Genomic DNA, 7,005 nt, shown 5'->3' with positions numbered 1-7,005 from the left:
AGAGATTGAGAACTCATTAGTTCAGTTCTTAGCTGAGAAGCTGTGAGTTGAGCAATGTTGTCTGAAGTGTGAAAAGTGCAGTCATCCAATTTGGTATGGTTTTGTCTTCCTTAACTGAAATGTAAGAATATGGAACCACAAGACAGTCTTCAGAAAAACTTGAATTCTTCTTTATATTTTCCAAAGAAACTTTAATTACTGTAATGTAAGGGGATTTGTTCAATCGTAAGTAATGAAATAATCTGGTGTGTGATGATTATACCCCCACTGGAAATGTGTAGCAATTTACTGTTACTGATTTAGCTGCAAATAGAAGACAAATGTGTTCAGCTGTGTGCCTGTGTTTGCCCATGGCAGGGTGAGAGGCAAGGCACCATTTTTTCAGTTGGCAGGCAAAACCATATTTTTGTTATCTGTTTTCCTCCTCTGAAGCTCTAATTATATATTTGATTTTTATTTGTTTATTTATATCTAGGGTGTGGATTCAGGATTTGTTCCCAGTGTTCATGATTTTGACAAGAAACTTACCGAGGCTGATGCTTACTTACAGATCTTGATAGACCAATTAAAGGTATGGTAACTAACTGGTGTATTTACTGTATTGGGAGTCTGCTTGTCTGTGTGGTTTTCAAGGTCTGGTTGAAAGGAAGCTCAACAGAGGGAGAGAGTCATGTTTTATGCTTGGCACATGTTCTGGTCAATGTGGGAGGCAGAATGTTCTGGTCAATGTGGGAGGCAGAGAGAGCTTGTCTGGTTGAGCTGACTGTGAACTGGAGAAAACATACCTTTTTCATATATGAAGTCTGCTGCTGATAGAAGTTTATTTTCTCTTTCCCCTAGCTTAGATGTTGCATAACTTTAACTACTTCTGAAATAAAGAGATTTTTACTAGAAGTATAAAAATTAAAAGTTATAAGCTAAGGGCTGAAATAAGCTGAAAACGGCTTTCTCTTAGAATGGATCTTGGGATTGTTAAAATAGTTAGAAAATTAGAATAACTCAAACAGACTTTATAGAATGATTCACAGTGGCTGAAACATTCTTTTGTGTATATAGCTTCATGGAAATGGCAGAGATGACTTAAGTTTAATTTTAAAACATAATTAAATCTTCGTATTGCTCATAGTACTTTAGAATTTACCTTGAGAAAATTTAGTCAAGTAATATGTAACTACAGTTGCAGATAGTTTCAGACTTTGTTGCAGTAGTGATAGATAATCTGTTCTTTATCCTTGAGTGAAAACATTCTGTGGAAATTTTGTACAAATACAGTTCTTTTACACTTTGTACATGTATTTTAGGAGTAGGTGGGAAGGTGAGGAATTATGAGGTCATATCTCTCAGTACTCACCTTATTGAGAAAAACAGTTTTTGCTACTGGTTAGGACACTTTTTCCCATGACTCAGCAGGTTAAAATTGCTGTTAAGATTGCTTGAGTTCTGCTGGCTTGGATTTTTTTTTCCTGATATAATGGGCAAGTATTGCATGTGGGATATTCAGCAAAAATTCAGTTGCAGGGAGGGAGGAGAGGGGGAAGAGCATACCAACAAAAATGGAGGTAGACAAAAGAGATGCAAACAAAATTCAATGCTAAACTGCGAAGACTTTATCAGGAGTTAGCTTTGTCTTCTGCTCCAGAGCCATCTAGCATGCTTCACTGAAGGAAGGTATTTAAATCTTTACACCTTCTAAATGTTATTTCAGGCCAACTGGGGGGAGGGGGTATAGGAATTAATTAATAATGAAAGAAGAGCGAATCGGAGGATATGCAGAGACCAAGACTACAGTCTTTTTTTACAACCAGAAATCAGCCCTTAAGGGAAAGGGAACACATGAGTAGATTTTAGGAAGGTAGTTGAGTGAAGAACTGTAGCTCACCTACTACAGCCGCTTTTCTGAGCAAGGTTGGATGTGATGAACTTTTGAGCATTACCCTTAATCTTTTTTCTTCCTCGGACAACTTGTACTTAATGGTTATTTGTATGTGCACCTTAGAGTGCTCTTGGAGGCAACTTCTAACTGTTTTAGCTCAGCTTGTGTTAAATACACATGCAAACTTTTCAGTAAGAATTTGTTTCACTTTGCTTAGCTGCATCTCATATTCCACTTTTAAGAAAATAAATAGAAGTTTATGCTGGAAAATCACTATATATCAAAGTGCCTACAAATCTTACATGATACTGGAAGGGTTGATAAGTGTTGAGGCTGTTTTGGTAAGCACTCTATGTGCCCCAAAGATCTTTGCTGAAATAAAAGAAAGGCAGTTTGAGGTATTCCGATGAGTGTCACTTTTATCACTTAACCTCACCTTTTTGTTCAAACCATGGTAGAATCGTGCCAGGCTGAGCTGTGGAACTAGCCAGGATCTGAGATTTGGTCTCTTGCAGGATGGGATAATGTGAGAAATTAGTTTATACAAATTTGTTATATCACAAATGCTGTGAAGAAATATTAGGCAAAAACTGCTTTGGGTCATAATACCAGGATTGTATAACTTAAGTACTTATTAAATGCTTTTGGTTTTGAAATTTTGGTGTTTCTGGCTGATTTTATATGGAAAAATAACACTTCCAGTATTTTCACAAGTACCTCTTTTTTTTAGCTCTTTGATGAAAAACTCCAGAACTGCAAAGATGATGAACAGAGAAAAGCAAGTACATTTTGCTTAAATATTGCTTATTTTGCTTAATCAGATGGTTATTGCATCGATTTGCTATAGTCTATAAAAATTTAAACATTCTTGGTCTATTTTTGTATTCCTCAAGTTGTCAAAATCACTTAAAGCAATTTGAATAACTGATAACATTATTTTTGTTGTGAATAGCTGGTAAACAGGATTTTTAGTAATACTGGGTGTCATAACATTAAAAAAGATTTCAGTCTGCAGGAAATAATGACTCCTCTGTCAAAAGCATTTCTAACTTAAATTTGCTATTTTTTCATCTTTAACAAGGATGAGTGTTTAATGTTTAATTTCCTTCAGAATGCAGAGCTATTCTGAAGGAAAAAGTAAATACTAAGAATCATGTATTTCACATCATCAGTCTGCATCCTGTGTAGTTCTGTGACTAGCATGCCACATGTTGGAAGTTTGAGAATACCATAATTCATTCACCTTAGCTGAGGATGCCAAAAATGTAACTTGCTATGTGGGGAGCACTACTTTTTTAGCGAGGTTGCAATTAACTTAAGTGTTGTGTATTTCTATTTCAAAGTCAAGTTTGTAGGTCAGAGTTCAATCACTATGTTTAAGAAAGGCTAGCACATACCTTTGGTGGTGTGGGTTTGGCATTAAGCAGCATGCCAGTTTTGTATGTTAATTTGTGTGGCGTAAAGGAGGGATTTAACATTTCCTTATGAAGGGTTTATTACTGAGGAGTTGCGTTTGTTTTCAGCAAATGCAGTAATTTTGATATCATAAAGTAGTGGTGTATTTCATCCTAGTTCCCTCCCTCCCCCCAGTTTCACTTGTGAAAAACAAGCTGATGTTCTCTTGGTGTTTGGTTTCAGTTTTGAAAACAGTTTGATGCTTTGTGTGATTAGTTTACTCTTTATAATGGTTGTGACCTTTCATGTGTTATCCATCTTGTTTGATGTGTTGTGTGGCATCTTAGGGACTTCACAAGTGATGGTCTTTCTGGAGTTCTTTTGCTTGTACAGGCTTTTAAAATAACTTTGAAGTACAAGCATTCTCTGTGTAAGCGTGTTTAATCTGTAGACAACTGACCAAAAGAGTAAGATCTAAAGATTTTGTATTTCTCCTTCGATGCATCTTACTGGGAAGAGTTCTTCAATTTTGACCTCCCTCCAGATGCTACTTTGCAGATCAGGCAGTACTTACTTCTTCCGTGTGACAGTGCTTCTAATCCCTGGAGACTTTCTGCATGTTGTGCTGATTTCTTTCTTTATCTCTGCAAGGTATCTATGGAACAGACAGATTGACTTTATAGAGAAAGCAGGAGGCTTATTTAGAAGAGGTCAGCTTCCTCTGGTTTTAAATCTTGATGAGTGTTGCTATTACTATAGATTCCATTTATTCTCTATTAAAAATGAAAAAGACTTGGCAAAGCACTTTTTTGATCATGTCTCTTCCTGTACTAAAGCAGCTAAGAGGTTTTCCTATGGAACCTTTCCTTCCTTTGTTTATGGAAGTATGGTTCAGCTATTGGACTATGAGCTGAGCGTAACTTGCAGGATACTTCCATCCAACCCACAGTTTTTTTTCCTCTGAGGAAACAAGATTTGGTTATTTGAGTGTTACATGCTTCCCAACTAGCTGAGTGCTGTTTTCTGCAACTGTTTACGGCCAGGCATTTAAAACCTGAGCTATTGTTTTTGCAGGTGTACAGAGCATTGGATGAGTGGGTTTTTAGTTACAGAATATTTGGTCTTTTGAAAATAATGGTATAGGGTATAGGTGTTCCGAGATGCTTCAAGATCTCTTGGATATCTTCTTTCTGAGACATGGTAATCTGTTGAAGTCTGAAGAAGATAGTGCAGATGTAGACTTTGATGAATTTTGAAGACTGAGAAATATTGTGATTATCATTAATTACCTGTGTTATTTCAATACTCCTGGCAGAACTACAACTAGCACTGTATAGTGGGATCATATTGTCTTGCAAACATACTATAACTAGCAGTGCTACCAGTTTTGCTGAATCTACTAATGTAGTACAATGTATATATCTGATTACGTAGGAAGTAAAGGAAGGTGCGTGATCTGAGGGTACTGACGTTTCAAGGTGAAGACAGGATAGGACCTTGCTTTTTTACAGTGTTAGCAATGTTATTGGTGAGAACTCAAAGTAAACTTTTATATTCAGTTTTGTGAAACTATCTTGACCACACATATCAAGGAGAATAAAACTGTAAGCATTCTTAAGTATCAGAACAATGAAGAGGTGTGTACTTGGCAGGCTGGAACAAAGCTGACATTACTTAACAAGATTTTGGAGGGAAGCGTAGCCTGCTTAAGCTGTTTGGTTCACAACAAGTACTTTTTGTGAAGTAAATCCAAGACCGAGCACACGGATTCAGGTTGCACCATACCAATTCTGACCACAAGTTGGCTGCCCCTACAAGCCTCTGCTGCCTGTCTTTGCTGGATGAGCTGATCCAACTCTCTGCAGTCACATAATTGTTGAAAGAGGAAAAAATCGCTTTCAATGAAATAAAATTAGCTTTCTACTGGATCACCAATGGTTTCATTAAAAAATCAGATGTCAAGGAGGTGCAACATGCAGCAAGTAGATGGAGTCATTTCAGTGGCAGCCTGCAATTTGATTAGATATAGCATGTGGCTGCATTCTGCAAATGTAAGTCTGCAGGAAATTGATGTTTCATTTGAAAATATGTGTATTCATTACCTAAAACTAGGGAAACTGTCTTATTAAAATTTTATCTTCATCAGTTTTCAAAGAGTAGGGATGTTGAAGAGAGAAAATTGTGGTAACTTTTAGTAGTAAATTATATTCTTTGATTTTTATCTTTTTGGTAATATTTTTTATCTTCAACATACCTCTTTTTACCTGCTTATGATTTTCCTTACAATTTTATATTTTCTAATTTATCTATATTACTTACTTTAATGCAAGTTTAAACAAAAGATAATAAGAATAAAGTTACAAGGATTGTAGCGGCATGTATACATAGCAGTGTAGTTCTGTACAATTGGTGAGATGAGATACAAGCATTCTCCTAACTTCTCCTCCAAACCAACCACTCTTGTAATCATGCTGGTTTTGTTGCTAGGGATCCTCCGTTTGTTTTTCTCTCCCCTGTGTCATACCTATAGTGTGTTTATGTAAGATCTTACGGGGGAGAGTTCGCAAACTTTATTTTATGGCTGCTTACATCACCATTCTAGAATAACACATTGCTCATGAAAATCCAGACACTTCCATATCGATGTTTGCTTAGCCCTAAAGAACAGGGCCAGTACTCTTTAGAAGGGTCTTCCTGGGGACTGAGTCTGTCTGACTTGTCTGCATTGTTCTCATAATTTTGTGTACATATGAAAAAGACAATATTCCAGTTCCATGTGCCGTATTCTTGCAAGGTAGCCATACAGCACAAATGTGAATATTGGGTTAATGCATACTGTTAGCCCTTAAGCTGGCCAGTTCACGAAGAATTCGTTTCCATAGAGGAAAAAATTATGATTGTATAATTTGTGGATAGGCCTTGGAAACCAGGTGTCCTGAGGTTTTTCCCATCTCAGATCTTCGGTGCGATCTTGGACAAATTACCCTTTTGTCTGTACCTATGTGTAAGAATAACAATGTCTTAATTACTCTGTTGCTTGGAAAATTACAAATGTGGGTAGGGGGAAAACAGTGTGACTGAATTACATTATATGGCTTGACATCACTTTCAGATTTTCAGCAAAGATGATATCAGTGCAGGGAATGAGATACCAGTTTATTTCATGTGTAAATACTCTAGAACATGTTGGGGGAAAAACAGATAAAGAATAATCAAAACTGCTGACAGCTGCCTACAGTTGGCTATAAAGCTTTGAGACTGAATGATTTATTTCAGCTACATAATCTCTCATCTGACAAGATCTGTATGTTTGGGTACATTGCCTTTTCTATTTTGGTGCTAAAAGGCTCAAAACTCCACTGCCATCATCATATTTAAAATGCTTTCTTCAATATGTGTAGATAAAGTTTGGACTGGAAGTATAGTAGAGACATGAAAAACAAACAAACAAAAACAAAACAAAAGAATTTTTAGCTGTTGGCATATTTCTCTGCTAGCAGCAGAAGTAGATATAATATAACTTTGTGATATAACATCCCTGATGTGCTGTTTCCTAGATCAGCATGGTCCAGCCTTTCCAGTGGAAAAGACTGAGGCTGGGTGCTATTTGGCCACCTCTTGCCAATTAATCATGAAGAAAATGTGTAGCATCCTTATGAATAGTATATAGAAGAGAGTGTAAGTGAAAAAATTTTCCCCAGGTATTGGCTGGGAAGCCATCCCTGCCTTTTTCCTTT

General features: G+C 36.6%; 1 protein-coding gene across 1 annotated transcript in view; it reads left to right on the top strand.

Annotated features, from left to right (window-relative positions):
• Nucleotides 1–481: 481 nt before the first annotated feature.
• Nucleotides 482–7,005, top strand: part of OSBPL9 (oxysterol binding protein-like 9) — a gene marked incomplete at its 3' end in the record, with an annotated part of 25,896 nt that continues 19,372 nt past the window's right edge. The window contains exons 1-2 of the mRNA XM_009573374.1: nt 482–571; nt 2,604–2,651. The remainder of the gene's footprint in view (nt 572–2,603; nt 2,652–7,005) is intronic.

This window comes from Fulmarus glacialis, unplaced genomic scaffold (genome assembly GCF_000690835.1).
Source record: "Fulmarus glacialis isolate BGI_N327 unplaced genomic scaffold, ASM69083v1 scaffold11232, whole genome shotgun sequence".
NCBI classification, from domain to species: domain Eukaryota; kingdom Metazoa; phylum Chordata; class Aves; order Procellariiformes; family Procellariidae; genus Fulmarus; species Fulmarus glacialis.
Note: the sequence above shows the minus strand (reverse complement) of the source record. Positions and strands in the feature narration are given on the sequence as shown.